Source organism: Gastrolobium bilobum, unplaced genomic scaffold (genome assembly GCF_033153095.1).
Source record: "Gastrolobium bilobum isolate Gb01-03AN ecotype WA unplaced genomic scaffold, APGP_CSIRO_Gbil_v1 utg1301, whole genome shotgun sequence".
NCBI classification, from domain to species: Eukaryota; Viridiplantae; Streptophyta; class Magnoliopsida; order Fabales; family Fabaceae; genus Gastrolobium; species Gastrolobium bilobum.
The window spans coordinates 211127-229592 of NW_026896842.1; the positions used below are offsets into that span (position 1 = coordinate 211127).

Below are 18466 nucleotides of genomic sequence, written 5' to 3' on the forward strand. Positions count from 1 at the left end.
AAAACGAATATTCCAACTTCTTGATGCTTGCTTTAGCCCATATATCGACCTTTGAAGTTTGCATACCATATGCTCCTAATCTTTGATTTCAAAGCCCTCAGGTTGTGTAATGTACACTTCCTCTTTCAAGAACCCATTCAAGAAGGCGGTTTTGACATCCATTTGCCAAATTTCATAGTCATGATATGCTGCTATTACAAGCATGATCCTAATAGATTTGATCATGGCAACAAGCGAGAAAGTCTCATCATAGTCAACTCATTGTCTTTGACGATACCCTTTCGCAACCAACCTAGCTTTGTAGGTCTGAACGTTGCCATCTGCATCAGTCTTTATTTTAAAGACCCATTTGTTATCGATAGGAACTATTCCTTGCAGTTTAGGAACCAAGGTCCATTACCTTGTTTTGATACATCGAATCCATTTCATATTCCATGGATTCAAGTCATCTTGAAGAGTCAACATCCTTGACTGCCTCTTCGTAGTTACTTGGTTCATCATCCTCGACGGTTTGCTGATTCTCAATCACAAACCCATACCTCTCAGGTGGATGGATGACCCTCGTTGACCTACGAAGTTGTGTGTTTACTTCTCCATTGGAGAACGTCGCCTGCGGAGCAGACTCGGATTCCTCAATTTGTTCATGTGGTTCTTGAACTTCTTCAAGATCAATCTTACTCTCACTGGCTCCTTGAGAGATCAAATCCTTCTCAAGTAACTCAGCATTCTTTGACATAAACACCTTGTGTTCATCCATGGAGTAAAAGTAGTATCCCTTAGTACCTTTAGGATACCCCATAAATAGACATTTAGTACTCTTAGCACTAAGCTTGTCTGATGCCAACGCTTTGACATAAACTGGCGATCCCCATACCCTGAGGTAACTCAGATTGGGTCTCTTACCATTCCATATCTCATATGGTGTGGTCTGAACAGATTTAGACGGTACCCTATTTAGAAGGTATGTCGCTGTGTCTAAGGCATATCCCCAAAACGATTTTGGAAGTTGAGTCTCACTCGTCATAGAACTGACCATGTCTAACAAGGTCCTGTTTCTCCTTTCGGAGACACCATTTTGGTGTGGTGTGTAAAGTGCAGTAAACTGCGAGAGAATTCCATTTTCTCTCAGATAATCCTGAAACTCATGGCTCAGATATTCTTCACCACGATCTGATCGTAATGTCTTAATGATCTTGCCACGCTGTTTCTCTACTTCATTCCTAAACTCCTTGAACTTTTCAAAGGTTTTGGATTTATATCTCATTAGGTACACGTACCCAAATCTTGATTTGTCATCAGTAAAGGTGATGAAATAAGAGTATCCTCCTCTAGCCTCTATAGACATTGTCCCACAAACATCAGTGTGAATGAGTTCTAATAACTCACTAGCCCTATGACTCTCAAGCCCTTTGGGCTTGTGACAAGTCATTTTCCAAACTAGACAAGATTCACATTGTCCATAGGATTCCAAATCCATGGAATCTAGGTATCCATTTGCATGCATCCTAGACAATCTTGTTTCATTTATGTACCCTAGTCTACAATGCCAAAGATAAGATTGATTATCTATCCTAGGTCGTTTCACGGCTATATTGAGCACTTCAGTTCTCATTTCCAGAACATACAATCCATTTATTAAAGAAGCAGTACCATAAACAATATCATTCGAAATGATAGAAAATGTACCATTATTAATACTAAAAGTAAAACCATCTTGTTCTAAACAAGAAATAGAAATAATGTTTCTAGAAATGTTTGGAATATAAAGACAATTATTCAAATGCAATAAAAGGCCCATAGGCAAAATATAGTCGGCATCTCCAACAGAATGAGCAGCAACTCTTGCTCCATTGCCAACGCGGATGTCCACCTCGTTTCTGTCCAATCTCCTTGGGCTCCTAAGCACCTGCAACATATTGCAGATATGAGAACCACAACCGGTATCCAATACCCATGAGGTAGGATTAGCACAAGAATAATTTATCTCAATCATGAAAGTACCTGAGGTAGAAGCATCACCATGCTTCTTGTTCTTCACACTCTTCAGGTAGTCTGGACAATTCCTCTTCCAATGGCCTTTCTTGCCACAATGGAAGCACTCATCATCGCTTTTGTCCTTGGATGCACTCTTACCCTTCTTTTTGCCTTTATTCTTCTTAGGTTTTCCTTTGGGTTTAAGGGAGTCTCCTTTCGCAGGCTCCTTGCCCTTTCCCTTTGCCTTGCTAGGCCCACCAATCAGAAGAGCATGTGTCCTATCCTTCTTGATAGACACTTCAACAGTTGTTAACATGCTTAAAAATTCAGGCAAGCTCACAAGCATCCCATGCATGTTGTAATTCATAATGAATTGACTGAAGGAAGGTGGAAGCGAGGTCAGGACTAAGTCATTACTTAGCTCGGCATCCATCACGAAGCCTAGATTTCCTAGCTTCTCAATGAGCTCGATCATCTTAAGAACATGACTGCTTACAGACATGTTCTCAGACACCCTGCATGAGAACAATTCTCTAGAGGCCTCATATCTCTCATGCCTGCCTTTAATGTCATACAACTCCTTAAGATGTAAGACAATAGAGGGAACATCCATATGATCATGCTGCTTTTGCAGTTCAGGCGACATGGATGCCAACATGATGCAGACAGTCAACACATTGTCATCCATGTGCTGTTTGTGGGCCTCGAAATCAAATTCTGCGAACCCATCTTCCCCTTCCCTTGGAACTACGGGTAATGCAGCATCCAGGACAAAAGCTATTTTTTCGGCCCTAAGAACAATTCTTAAGTTTTGATACCAGTCCATAAAGTTTGAACCGGTCAGTTTGTTCGTATCGAGTATTGAGCGCAGTGACAATGGATTAGTCATACTAAAAACTGAAAAAGATGTAAAGACGATTTAATTAATATATTTAGACATGTTGTATAAACAAATTATTAAAGACTTTAAATAATTTGCCCCTCCCACTATTTTATCTAAGTCAATGACCCTTCCCATTTGACTTGGGGTTAATCTACTTTTAGATTTTACCTTAGTGAGATTAAGAGTGCGATTATCTATTTTAACCCCCGTCTGTGACCGCAAGATTAATTTAAATAATGGGTTGATCCTCATCAACAGTATCTCATACCCTCTCTTAACATTAGGTTGACAACTCCTTGTCACTTAGTGGTGCATCTCATGCAACCAACCTAGCATTATTACCCTAAGCACATAAGCCTAGCTCAGCTTGCAACTTATGTCTCAGTTAAGTATTAACCAGCACCCTAAGTGTCTAACACTTCTAATATTACTCTTACTCAACGAAATAGTGGGTCCCAATTGAGTTATGGAGCACCACTATGTAGAGGAGGTTCGAGTAATATTTGTGGTGGGAGGTAATCATATGCTTAATAATTTATTCCTTTAAGGGTTCCTTTTATTTGGGGTTTATTAGGTCTCATCAAACGCATTTATATTATTATCATGCTAGTCGTTATCCTATGTCAAACATCTATCGGATTACACTAGTCGTAATTGGACATGCATAATAATACATACAAACGCGATTTGTCCAATTCATGCATACTAGTCGTTTAAAACATAAAAGCATACATGCATATAAAACAGTTTTATTTGAGATGGTCATGGTGCTCGTGCATTTGTCCATCTTGCATCTCAAGCATCGGCTCCTCGTCGTCTATACGCCACTAGCCTAATTCTCTAATTACATATAATTAAAGAAACTCCAAAACATCTTTGGAGGGACAAATAATAAAAATACAAAATTCAAAATTCAAATTACAACTCTAATTAAAATAGAGCAAAATTACACATTAATTTAAAATTTGAAATTCGAATTTCGGGCACCATGACCATCCCCTTCAAATTGCACCTGAAAATTTAAACAGCTTGCAAGCACATAATATCAAATATTATATAAATATTTCCACACATATATTTTGATAATTTAACAATTAAAATATCAAAACAAGAATTAAAATTCAAAAAATTTCCAATTTTCTCCCAATGGTCGAATTTTGCATCTTTATGCATAATTCAAATCTTTGTCAAATCTTTCTCAAAGATCACAAAAATTAAACCATTTATTCAACCATAACTCATATGGCTGAACCATACATCATAATATACAAAAATTTTATTAAATAAAATCATGAAGAAAATAATGCATTTGAATATTCACATCATGGTAGAATCATATTCCCCTTTCAAAAAAATGTTTCTTTTGAAAACTTTCACAAAGAATCAAAACAAACAAAACCATGAGGTCATGTAGTTATATGAACACCATAATCATATTAAACATGTTCATAAAAAAAATCCACATGCAAAGAATTAATCTTTAACAAAAAGACCTTTTGACCGTGAGAAAATTAATTTCACAAACAAAGTACCATCACCCGCTGATGGTAAAGCGACAGGGCTCTGATACCACTTGATAGTAACTGGCCTTGAAGGCCGCAGCATGTGAGAGGGAAAAACAAAATTTTTCATATGCGAAATTACACATGCAATCAAGAATCATGCTTTATGGCATGTGATGTTACCTTTTTTGTGAGTTCAAAACTCCAAGACGATTAGTGTTAGGTTTGAAGGGTTCAAACCCTCTAACGTTGATCCACACCACCCACGTCAAGATGCAAGAAAGCTTTCTTGAAAGCCACCAATTGACCACCACAGAGAGGCTTGCTATGCGCTCAATAGGTGAAGAAGGAGGCTAGGTATATGTGTTTAGAAGAGTGAAGTCTCCAGTATGAAAACTTCACAAGAGTGGGAATGGTATATTGAAGAATTGGCTAGGTTCTTTTGAAAAACCTTAAGGAGGAACTTGTAACTCACCGTGTATACCCGGAATACTAACATTACATCGTATTAAGCGGTGCTTAATAAAAAATAATGCGGAATATTCTTTTTCTTTTCAATTATGACGTCATTGGCTAGTTTCATAAAATATCGCCTGTATGTAAATTGCAATAAGACATCTACTGAAATACCTCAATATATAGATAAAATGTGTATCTAAATCACGGCATTACATCAAGTAATCCGGACAATATCCTGATACATTATTACAACTCCAAAAGACTCAAGACATAACCAAGACATAATAATACTATGTGTCATGGACAATCCCCATGCTCACCAAATAACATAGTAAACAACAAGTCTTAACATAAAACTCCAAAAACATAAACTGAAGCTATAAGCATAAGCAGCATGCAAATCCAGCATCCAATCATGGCAGCATAATATAACAGCAATCTAACTCAGCTCCGGCCTCCTGCCGCCTGAGGTCTCAACATTACCTGACCCTGAAATAAGCATTCCCCAAACGTGGGGTGAGATCTCTAAACTAGAAATCTCAGTAAGACAAGGGGTCCTCAAGGATCTTCCACCTCAAGCTCACTTACATGTGCAATATAAGTTCAAAAAGCATTTATATCATTATCAGTTCCAAAACTATGTAGTGCAACAGATATCTATGGCATGTGTGTAATCACTATCTACTGCCAGAGAAATGTAGGAATACGTCTATTCCCTACATGTAGTACAAGGAACACCGCTTGCACCTCACCCACAGCCTCACCCTCTTGTATGTTCTACATACTCAGGCTTACCGTATAGGTGGAACACCTCCATGCATATCAACAAGGCACTAACATACAATAGCTCAACAGCATTTCCAAAACATCAAAAGCATGTAACACAGCATGCATATAACCATACCCCCATGGGACATGGTGGAACCACAACATGGCTAAACCGAGGACACGAAAGCTTACCTCTAAGCTAGCTATCCAATGCCACAAGCTCAAAGTCCAATCACAGCAGATCACAATCTGATATGGACCAAATATAAATCAATAAACATGTACCACATGCATACACATTAAAGACAATGCCTTTTCATTACGTTTTCAAGTCTTAAAGCTTCTAACAAAGCCACAAGCCCTTAATCTCATGATTCTGGCTTAATCCATTAAATACAGAAGTTCAACTTCATCAATCTAGGGTCTACAAACCCCCAATAGCCTATTGTATGCACAGCACAGCTACTGTTCTGCGAAATCCCAGAATATCCGGATACTCCTCGGGACCATATCCGGATATGCAATATCCGGATATCTCACTGTACATATCCGGATATTCAATATCCGGATATCCAGAATCCCATATCGGAATATACAATATCCAGATATCCCAAAACCCCATATCCGAATACACATATCCGGATATCATATCCGGATATCCCATATCCGGATATTCCACGGGAAGATATCCGGATATTTCACGACAGAATGCAGTTTCTGCATTTCCGTGAAGATATCCCTTAAAGGTTCCCTTTTACCGATTTTAAATACCTAATCATGCATTTCTAGGTGTGTTAAGCCTTACCCAACAACAAGTTATCATCTTTTAACCTTAACATGCATCAAGCTTCCATTTTTAAGCCTTAAAACTCAAGTTAAAGGTTGGTACAACATACCAAGACTTAAAACTCAGAATGGAGATGCTCTTGGAGCTCACTAGACACCTCCAAGATTCTGCCTCCCACTGCACACGAAAATGCTGCACCAAGGTGGTTCTTTTACACAACAAGGAGGCTCCTTGAAGCTTCAAAACACCAAGAACAAGATGACTCCTCTCAAACGCTCAAACTCAGCCCCCTCACCAGCTCAACACATAAGCTGGAACCTCAGAAAAGACCCTCCTTTCACTCCCACAAGGATGCTCTCAAGTGTTTACAAGGTTAAGAGAAGGGAAATCAAGAGTAAAAGCTTGAAGACTCAACACAAATGAGAAGGAAGCACAAGAACAATGACCAGCAGATGACCACACCAGAAACTCACGTAGAAGAGAGTGGCACCTAGGGTTTTGTGCCCATAATGAGAGTATTTATAGCCAAAACTCACTTAAGCACGCAGTATTAACTTTAATTGCTACGCTTAGCATTTTAATCCCAAACTTTGGATTATGAAACTACATAATTTTCTAAGAATTAACATATTTTTCTTATAATTTTCTGAGCAACTTTCTGGTACGCGCTTTTCCAAGTCAGTACCGGTTTCTAGCACCAGTTCTCATTATTTGGACTTGAAACTCATTTTACAAGTCCTGCATATTATTCTAGTAATTATCATGCACTTACTTTAATTTTCCGGGATACTTTTTCGGTACACAGTTATACCGACTAGCAGAACCGGTATCTGCACTTTTCTTCCGAAAAGCGACTTTCAGCATTCTTAATCACTTATTATGATTATTAAGCCTCATAAATAATTATTAGGGTCAATTATGGAATCATTTCTTATTTTTGCATAATTAATTAATTAAATACCTTAATTAACGGTGTGGGTTCTTACAAAACTCACCAACTAGGCGCACAAGAGAGGGAGAGAATTAGTGTATCGAATCAGAATTTTTACTTTACTTATAATGAAAGTGGCGTACAAGTGAGTGAGACAAAGGTGGAGTTGTTGCAATTCAAAAATCCTAACAACCTCCCATTTGAATCCTCATAAGACTAGGTCTTTATCTAGTCAAAATTCTGAACCAATGGTCATCATATGACCACCAATTCATGCGCCCCTATTAAGCCCAAAAAGGGTCCAGATACATTTGAGCTGTTACATTCAAGTTTGAACCAACTAGTCACTGATTCTCTCAACAACCAAATTTGATTGGAGCTTGTTGGTTTGACAAGATGACAATCATCTCCCACCAAAATGGCGTCCCAAATCAGCCCTTGGAGATCTTCATAGATCTTCTCTTGATACAAGGGATTTGTTCCAACAAGATCTCATCTTATCCTTTTGTTATGAAACAACATTTCATAGCCAACTCAAATTCGAATTCAAACATTTAAATTCCAATGTTCAAACATTTAAATTCTAAATTCAAATTCAAATTTCAAATTCAAATTCAAATTTCAAATTCAAAATTCAAATTTCAAAATTCAAATTCAAAATTCAAATTTCAAATTTCAAATTTCCAATTCAAAATTCGAATTTCAAAATTCGAATTTCAAAATTCAAATTCAAAATTCAAATTTCAAATTCAAAATTCAAAATTTAAATATTTGATAATTAATTTAACTAATTAAATTAATTAGTAATGTCTTGGACCATCCAAGCCCATTAACAATACCATGCGCCCTCTCCCTCTTAGGTGGGCTTCCAAACTTCATCTTGGGCTAACAACCGTTATTAGGCCCAATACCTTTAATGCTATATGATCATGACATTAAGGTGTTAGTGTGTGACCCATTAGGTTCAACATAGCCACTGACATAAATGGGCTCAGGCCCAACAAGCCCACAACCCATTTAATGACAACATAGAGCACTAGCAATGCTTTATTGCCCCAGAGCTAGTTAGATTAATGACTTGATCATCCTATTACACATATTTGGTTGCCGTATGTATTTCTTTTCGTCTCGGTTACTTTCCCATAAAACCTAGGGTAAGGAAGCGTATCAACCCTTGCAGTTTAGGGTAAGCTTTATTCGAAATAGGGAATCTTCAATTTACTGACTCTAAAGGAAGATTATCTCATGATCTCTTTTACTATGCATAGATTCTCAATTCCCTGTAAATGTCATCCCGATTTCTCCGGTTTACAGATAACCTAATCTCTCACAGAGATTTGACGAATTCCTTCAGCTTATCACCCTAGCCCTGTGCTCTTTCAGGACAAGCCCAACAGTATACCTATTAGTCTCCATGTTTCAGGCAGACGAGGTATACCGTCAAAGCATGTCTTCTAGAACACAATCTAGGTAATAACTTCTGGTCTAAGGAAAGACATACCCAATTATAAAGAGACTACTCTAATGATACTCTCTGTGAGATTTCCTCATAGAGTCTCTTTTGTGGGTCTGTTCAGTGCGAGCTATACCCTTATAGATCCACCCACGACTTTAGCTAAGACATCTCAATATCTATAGCTCATGAGGTCTTTACCTTGCATCTGAATACAAGTAGATAAGTCGTGCTAGTCTTACCCGAGATCACTGATCCCCATTCTCAGTGTCTCTAGACTAGGAACATAAAATTAGGAATAAATATCCAGTATCCTTGAATCCTCATGATCGTGATCTCATCACAGATACTCAAGAGATACCTATTTTATTTCAAGGGGTTTATCCAGTTACTCATATAAAATATTAACAGTAATATTGAGACAAAATATGAAACAGGATAGATAGTGCTTTTATTTATTTGCGACAATACAAAGGTCCACACATGTCCTAATCTAATTAAAAGATTGTCTCTAGGACATCCATATACTAACATATAACACCTTGTATTTTGAAAACGTATAAATATATGTAAATAATGTGGATAAAAGGTAGGATTAGTGAAAATCTTGAAATTAGGGTCAAATTGCATAAAAAAGGTTAAATGGTAATTTACCAAACACGTATCCCTAGGCAAGAAAAATTGAGTAGAAGATCTCAAATGGTAAAAATAAGGCCGAAAATGGATTCAGAACAAAAAATTTAGTGGATAGGAAAGTTTCGGAAAATTTGATGAATAGTGATTTTACCAGTGTAAAATACTGCGGTATAATTGTACCGATAAGTGCAAAAATATGATCAGTCTTTCTAGGAAGTAAAAATATGATGTGAACGAGAAAAATACGTAGATTGTGAATTCGTGGGTTAAATTGGATGATTTAAGAAAACTAAGTGACATGTGGAACCCACTTAAGTGGTTTAAGTGGGTGAATGGCCACTTAGACACCACAAAAATCAAATTATCTCTCTTCTTCTCTTTCAAAACCGTCGAGCTCTTGGCCAAGGAGGGGGGTTTTGGTTCTTTAAATTTCCAACTCTTTTATAGACATTTTTGAGAGAAACTCCCAACTACAAAGTTGTTCCCCTTGATCTTGTGAGTGACTTTTATGTAGATGGCACCTCGTGGGGATCATTGTGTGAGGAGAAATCCTCCATTTTCAGTCACGAATTTTGTGACATTTTGGAGAAATTTTGGTGGTTCTTGTGTTGATTCGTTGGTTGGAGACTATTCCCCTAGATCCTAGGAAGCTATTGGTGGTAAGTTTTCACACTCTCATGGAGTTTTTATTGAGATCATAAAATGGTGAGGATTTTGATTATGTGATGATGAGTTATGGTAGTTAGGGGCTTTTAATGATGTTGCTCCTTTGGAATTTGATGCTTAGAAGGATAAATGATGATGATTGGTGCAATAAAAATTATTGGTGAAATAGATTCATAACTTAGGAAATTTTGAAGTTGAGATGCATGACTTCATGAAATTGATATGTTGGGTGATGGTGTAATTGAGTTGTGGGATAATTGTATAAGTTGATTATAGATTGTATGATGTATTTGAAGTATGGAATTGGATTGAAAATATTTTGGCATCCTAGCATGAAGAATTCGACCTATAGGGAAAAATAAGGAAAAATGATGTGAAAAATGTTGTTTAATCAATGGTTTATGCCTTGGTGCATAAATGGTGGGATGGTGAGTTAGTTTAATGACCAAAATGGTTGGGGTAGTTGAATTATGTGTAAGATGGCCATTAGCCCTAAGTGTTATACTTGATTATAATTATTGTGAAGTTGATTGATTGCTTGCAATTGGTTGATGATCATTGTTGTTTGATCATTATAGGTCCCCTCTCAAGGACTTAATAGAGGTGGAGTAAGCTTGGAGCTTATGTGGAAGAGCAATATTTGCGGAGTTGAGATAAACTCTTGGTACTTGGGTTTTATCCCCTGTGTGTTCCGCTACACCTAGTGGAAGGTCGTGGTTTGGATTTTGTGCTCTTTGACTTTGTATGAATTGTATGTTCATGCATTATTGCTTGATTGTGTGACATGCTTGGAGCATGTTGTGTGACATTTCTGTGATCTCTGGCTAGTAGTTGTGTTTGGTTTGGACTTTCGCTGGAGATATCCCTTTGGAGTATTCCGGTCGGGTTTTCCGTGGGGCCAACTCTGGGAGCTGTACCAGGATGATCTAAACGTGGGACTTCCGCTGGATAGGGCTCATGACGAGTTCCAGTTGGGTTTTGCCATGGGGTCGTCTCATCCATGGGAGAGGCACCGGGAAGCTTCCTGGGAGTTACATGATGGGGTCCTTGAACAAAATCCTTGTGTGGATGTTCTTGGATGTGAGTCCAGTGTGATGTAATTTTGTATGTTATTGATGAACCCTTAGTTCATCATGTTTTTTAGCAGGAATTAAGATCAAATTGTGTGATTAAATGATGAAAAACAAGGTTAATGTCCTAAGATGTCCTCAATTACAAGTTCAAGAGCTTTATTGGAAATTTGTATGATTCTTGTAGGAAAAGCAAGCTTGAAAGACAACTGGAGAAGGAAGAAGATTCCGGAGCTCAAGAGGAGAAAAATTGCCTAAATGTTGAGCGCTAAAACGTCTACACTGAGCGTTTTAGCGTCCTGTTACAGGAAGAGGCCAAAACTTGCTGGTGTTGAGCGCTAAAACGTCCACACTGAGCGTTTTAGCGCCCTGTTACAGAAAGAGGCCAAAACTTGCTGGTGATGAGCGCTAAAACGTCCACACAGAGCGTTTTAGCGCGCTGCTACACTAAGAAGATGGAAAATTGCTGGTCTTGGGCGCTAAAACGGCCAGCAATATGCGTTTTAGCGCCATAAAGTGGAAAAAGATTCTGGTCTTCACCGCTAAAATGTCCAAATCAAACATTTTAGCGTTGGAGTCAGTTAAAGTTAGTTGAGCATTCACCAAGTTTAGACTCTAAAACGGTCATTCCTTAACGTTTTAGCGTTGAAATCAGTTAAAAGCAGTTGAGCATACGTAAAGCATGGACGCTAACACGGCCACTTATGGACGTTTTAGCGCCCACATCAGTTTTCTGTTTTTAATTGTAACACACTTAGATGAGAATCTTGGGGATCTGAACTCTTTCTCTCTCTTAAACTTAGTCTGACTTCTCTCTAAATTCTCTTAGTTTTTGTATTAGGATTTCCTTGTAATAGTTTGGAGATTGAAGACTTTCAACATGGAAATGAAGTTTGTTTCTTCTTCTCTTATTTATTCCTTAGTCATGTCTGAGTAGAGTCTTTGTAGTCTGAATGCAATGGAACTCCATGGTAATATTATGTTGATTTGATTAATATGATGAAGTATTTTTCATGTGCTGATTTGAGATTTTCTGAGTTAATTATTTCTATCAAAGAAGTAGTATAGAACAGGGATGTTTATATGACTTCTGTATTTGATAATCTCAACATCAGAATTCTAGTACTCAAGGGATTGATGCTAGAGTTCTGATGTAATCTTAAAACCTTAGTATTTCATGCATGTATTAAGAAAGAAATCACCAAGGGATTGGGGTTTCTGATTAATGTTTCTATCAGGGTAGTAAGGGATTACATCTTGATGATAAGTAAAAGGTTGATTAACATCACATGGAAATGAATTCATCATATGATCAATTTTTATATGGGTTATCATGGAGGAAAGTTGTTTTCTAACTACTTGTTGTTTTTATTAATTCCTAATCCATATTTACTTTGTGTCAATTTACTTAAAATCAATTTTCTGGTGACAAATTATTCATGATTTTTACAAACTCTTATTTGATTCAAATTAGTTTTCTATGGTATATTGGTGTTTGAACACAATTCCTCGTGGGAACGATCTTTACTCATCATTTTATTACTTGTACGACTAGTGCACTTGCTAAACGTCCAACAAGTTTTTGGCTCCGTTGCCGGGGAATTTGTTTTTCAACACTAACTGATACTATAGAATTCTGAGATTGAATCCTTTTATTTTCAGTATTTTAGTTTATGTTAAATTTCTGGTCAATTTTGATTCTGGTACATGCGAGGTACACTTGATTCAAATTTGTTGTTGTATGATCCAGAATTAGAAAGGACATTGAGGAAGCACAAAAGGGCAGCCAGGCAAAGGAGACAGTTGCAAGAAATTGGTGAATCAAGTACGGTTAATCAGGAAGATATAATGGCAGAGAATCACAGACCACCACCACCACAGAGGACACTGGGAGAGTACATGACTCATGCAGTGGTTCCTCCAATTGGGAATGTTGTGCGCCCAACAGTGGAGCCCAACAACTTTGAATTGAAGCCTGCTTTGATACATTTGGTGCAGAAGGATCAGTTTGCTGGAACCAGTGCGGAGGACCCATACTTGCACATAGAGAACTTCCTATTGTTGAGTGATACTGTGAAGATAAACGGTGTCACAAGAGATGCAATTCTGTTGAGACTATTCACTTATTCACTGACGGATGATGCAAGGAGATGGCTGCAATCATTGCCACAAGGAAGTATAACAACTTGGGATGATTTGCAAACCAAGTTCTTGCAAAGGTTTTTCTCAGCATCCAAGAGGGCCAAGTTGAAGGATGAAATTACAAGCTTTAAGCAGAAAGAGTTAGAATCCATTTATGAGGCTTGGGAGAGATTCAAGACTTTGTTGAGGAAATGTCCACAGCATGGAATTGAGGCATGGCAACAAGCAGCAATCTTCCTGCAAGGAATGACCACTAACACTAGAACCTTGGTGCATGCCACTGCTGGTGGATCATTGACTACCAAGACCCCTCAAGAAGCCTTGGATATCTTTGAGTCATTAGCATCTCAAGAATTTGATAATGCTCCAGTGGCTGACAGAAGGACAGGAATTATCAGGTTGGATGGGTATGATGCTTTGTTGGCAAGGAATGATCAACTGATGCAGACACAGAGACAACAGCAGCAACAATTAGATACCCTTATTAAGCAATTCTCTTCACAAAAGGTAGCTTATGTGGAAACAAAGAGTGTATGTGCTATCTGTGGTAAGGGCCATGTGACAGAGGAGTGTGATTATGGGGGATCCTCAGAACAAGCAGAGGTGAATGGAGTGTGGTATGATCAGAATAATCAAATTAATTACAACAATCAGGGAAAGAATGTTTATATGCCACCATGGAAAAACAAGAATCAACACCCAGGATTCAGCTATAGTTCCAACCACCAATTGAATCCACCATTACATCCTCCACCACCACATATGAAGGAGCAGTCAAGTGATCCTGCTGCATGGGAGAAAGCGTTTGCTCAGTTATCTAAGACAACCCAGGATTATATTCAGGGTTCTACTTTATTCAGGGAAGAGACAACTGTATTCATGCAGGAGACCAGAACTTCTTTCAGAAATCAAGAAGCATCAATCAGAAATTTGGAGACCCAGATTGGTCAATTATCAAGACAGATATCAGAGAGACCACAAGGGAAATTTCCAAGTGATACACTGGTGAATCCTAAGGAGCACTGTAAAGCAATTATGACAAGAAGTGGGTTGGTACTTCAACCAGGGAAAAAGAAGGTGGAAAATAAAAAGAATGAAGAAGAGGTTGTGGTTGAAGATGTAGTCTCTGCCGATGAAGGAGAGAAAATGAGAAATGAGAAAAGTGAGAAGGAAGTAGTTGTTAGAGATGTTATAGTTGGAGTTGACAAAGAAGAGGAAGGGAAGGACAATAAGAATGAAGGAGAGGTAGAAGTTGGTAAAAATGCTTCCCCACAAAAGATGATGAAGTGGGAAAAGAAGAAGATGGCTGACAAGAAAGAATAGCCAGTTAGTTTATCCCCCTATGCTAAAGTTCCCTACCCTCAGAGGTTGAAGAAAGAGATTCAGAAGCAGCACTATGCAAGATTTCTGGATATCTTCAAAAATTTACAAATTAACATACCATTTTCTGAAGCACTGGAAAATATGCCTCACTATGCAAAATTCATGAAGGATCTTCTTACTAAGAAGAGGAAATTAACTGATGGTGAGACAGTGGCCCTAACAGCAGAGTGTAGTGCCCTAATCCAGAAGAAGCTTCCTACAAAAATGAAAGATCCAGGAAGCTTCAGTATCTCTATTGCTATAGGAGATGTGGAGGTGGGAAATGCATTGTGTGATTTGGGAGCCAGTATAAACTTGATGCCGTTGACAGTATGTAGAGCTTTGGGAATTAACACTTTGAAGGAGACCAATCTTATTCTGCATCTTGCAGATAGATCAATCAAGAGGCCTGAAGGTGTGGTTGAAGATGTCTTGGTCAAGGTAGACAAGTTTATTTTTCCAGTGGATTTTGTGATTCTTGACATGGAGGAAGAGGATACAGAAAGTCCTTTATTGTTAGGAAGACCCTTTTTAGCAACTGCAAGATCTTTGATAGATGTTGAACAAGGAAAGTTGTTGCTAAGGGTGGATGAGGAAACAGTCACAATTGATGTATTTGAAACCATCAAGCATCCTGTTGATGTGGAGGATTGTTTTAGATTGGATGTGATACAGGAGGTTGTGGAAGAAGTGAATAAAAAAGAAGAATTCCCAGTTGAGGAACAAAGATCAGAAGAAGAGATAGGTACAGAGGATTACCAAGAAGAGCCAGAAGTGGAAGAGCTTGAGAAGAAGATTGATGACATTCCAAAAGGAGCACCTAAGGTAGAACTTAAGGAATTACCTTCACATTTGAAGTATGTGTTCCTTGGGGATGATCAAACATATCCAGCAATCATTAATGCAATGTTGTCTGATGAGGAAGAAGGGAAGTTGATTAAGGTACTCAAGAAGAATAAAATGGCTATTGGATGGCAGTTTTCAGATCTCAAGGGTATTAATCCTTCCTTTTGCACCCACAAAATATTGATGGAAGAAGAGGTCAAACCAGTAAGGCAACCACAGAGGAGACTCAACCCCACTATGAAGGAAGTAGTGAGGAAGGAGGTGGTGAAGTTGCTTGATGCTGGGATGATTTACCCAATTTCAGATAGTGCTTGGGTGAGTCCTGTGCAGACCGTGCCCAAGAAAGGGGGGATGACTGTGGTGAAAAATGAGAACAATGAGTTGATTCCCACAAGGACAATCACTGGCTGGAGAATGTGCATTGATTACCGGAGGCTGAATAAGGCAACCAGGAAGGATCATTTTCCACTTCCTTTCTTGGATCAGATGCTAGAGAGGTTGGCAGGACATGCTTTCTATTGCTTCTTGGACGGTTATTCAGGGTACAATCAGATAGCTGTGGCACCAGAGGATCAGGAGAAGACTGCTTTTACATGTCCATATGGAATATTCGCATACCGGAGGATGCCTTTCGGTTTATGCAATGCTCCTGCCACATTTCAAAGGTGCATGCTTTCCATTTTTTCTGATATGATAGAAGAATGCATTGAAATTTTTATGGATGATTTTTCTGTATTTGGTTCTGATTTTGATGTATGTCTAGGGAATTTAGATTCTGTTTTGAAAAGATGTCAAGACTGTAATTTGGTTTTGAACTGGGAGAAGTGCCACTTTATGGTGACAAAAGGTATAGTTCTTGGACACAAGGTGTCTAGGAATGGAATTGAGGTGGACAGGGCAAAAATTTCTGTGATAGAGAAACTTCCTCCACCTGTAAATGTTAAGGGTGTGAGGAGTTTTCTTGGTCATGCAGGATTTTATAGGCGGTTCATAAAAGATTTTTCAAAAATTGCTAAGCCCTTATGCAAGTTATTAGTTAAGGATAAAGAATTCCTGTTTGATGATGAATGTTTGCATGCATTTCATGTTTTAAAAGAAAAGTTGACCACTGCACCTATCATGATGGCACCTGATTTTTCATTACCATTTGAATTAATGTGTGATGCCAGTGACTATGCCGTAGGAGTGGTATTGGGCCAAAGAGTGAATAAATTGTTGCATGTCATTTACTATGCCAGTAAGATCTTAAATGATGCACAAAAGAATTATGCTACTACAAAAAAAGAATTACTGGCTATTGTGTATGCATTTGACAAATTCAGGCCATATCTGTTAGGATCAAAAGTTATTGTTTACACTGACCATGCAGCTTTAAAGTATTTGTTGAGCAAGCAGGATGCTAAACCCAGATTGCTCCGCTGGTTGTTACTGTTGCAAGAGTTTGAGGTAGAAATCAAGGACAAAAAGGGAGTTGAAAATTTGGTGGCTGATCACTTATCCAGGATTACAAAAAAAGAGCTTCAAGAAGGGCCGGAAGTAGTGATCAGAGAAGAGTTTCCTGATGAACATGTTTTGGCAATATGTGCTGTAACAGAGATGGTTGGGGATAAAGTCTTATCTATCAGTACACCACCATGGTTTGCTGATTTTGCCAACAATAAAGCTGCTGGATTGATGCCTAAGGATTTAACATGGCAACAGAGGAAGAAATTTCTGCATGATGTTAAGAGGTATATTTGGGATGAGCCATATCTTTTCTATAGATGTTCAGATAGTGTGATCCGACGGTGTATTCCAGAGGAAGAACAAAAGGATGTGTTGTGGCATTGTCATGGTTCTGCATATGGTGGACATTTTGCAGGTGAGAGAACTGCAGCAAAAGTTTTGATGAGTGGCTTCTACTGGCCCACTTTATACAAGGATGCAAAGAAGTTTGTGGAGGCATGTGACAACTGTCAGAGAACTGGGAATATTTCTAGGCGACATGAAATGCCGTTGAACAATATCCAGGAAGTGGAGATCTTTGATGTTTGGGGTATGGATTTTATGGGACCTTTCCCTTCTTCCTACTCTAACAAGTATATATTGGTGGCAGTTGATTATGTTTCCAAATGGGTTGAGGCTATAGCTACACCAACCAATGATTCCAGGGTGGTGATTGCTTTTCTGAGAAAGAATATATTTTCAAGATTTGGAGTCCCTAGAGCTATCATTAGTGATGGGGGCACTCATTTTGATAATAGGATGGTGGAGTATGCCTTGGCTAAGTATGGAGTGAGGCACAAAATAAGCACTCCATATCACCCACAGACTTGTGGTCAGGTTGAGATTTCCAACAGGGAATTGAAGAGAATATTGGAGAAGACTGTTGGGAATGCTAGGACCCAGTGGTCCAAGAAACTTGATGACACCTTATGGGCATACAGGACCGCTTTCAAAACTCCTATTGGGATGTCTCCATTTCAGTTGCTGTTTGGAAAAGCATGCCATTTGCCAGTTGGATTGGAGCACAAGGCTTTGTGGGCTGTGAGATATCTGAATTTTGATTCCAAAGCAGCGGGACAGAAAAGATTATTACAACTGGATGAATTGGATGAGTTTCGTTTGTCTGCTTATGAAAGTGCCAGTTTGTATAAGGAAAAGACAAAGCTATGGCATGATAGGAAGATCACACCTAGAGACTTCAAGGTGGGGGATCAAGTACTTCTGTTCAATTCCAGGTTGAAGCTGTTCCCAGGGAAGTTAAAGTCTAGATGGTCTGGACCGTTTGTGGTAAAGGATATGAAACCATATGGGGCTGTAGAAATCAGTTCTTTGGATTCGGACAGAAGTTTTACAGTCAATGGTCAACGATTGAAGTTATATGTTGGAAGTGCTGTGGATAGGCAACTACTGACAGTTGCTCTATTAGAGGTAAAATAGATCATAACCGTCAGGCTCGTGACGTTAAACAAGCGCTGAGTGGGAGGCAACCCACTGTACTAGGT

At 38.5% G+C, this 18466-nt stretch overlaps 1 non-coding gene across 1 annotated transcript; it reads right to left on the reverse strand.

Moving 5' to 3' along the window:
- Window positions 1-13373: 13373 nt before the first annotated feature.
- LOC133302318 (small nucleolar RNA R71) lies at window positions 13374-13480 on the reverse strand. Its single transcript, XR_009750330.1, has one exon. It is a non-coding gene; the product is annotated as a small nucleolar RNA R71 (small nucleolar RNA).
- Window positions 13481-18466: the final 4986 nt, after the last annotated feature.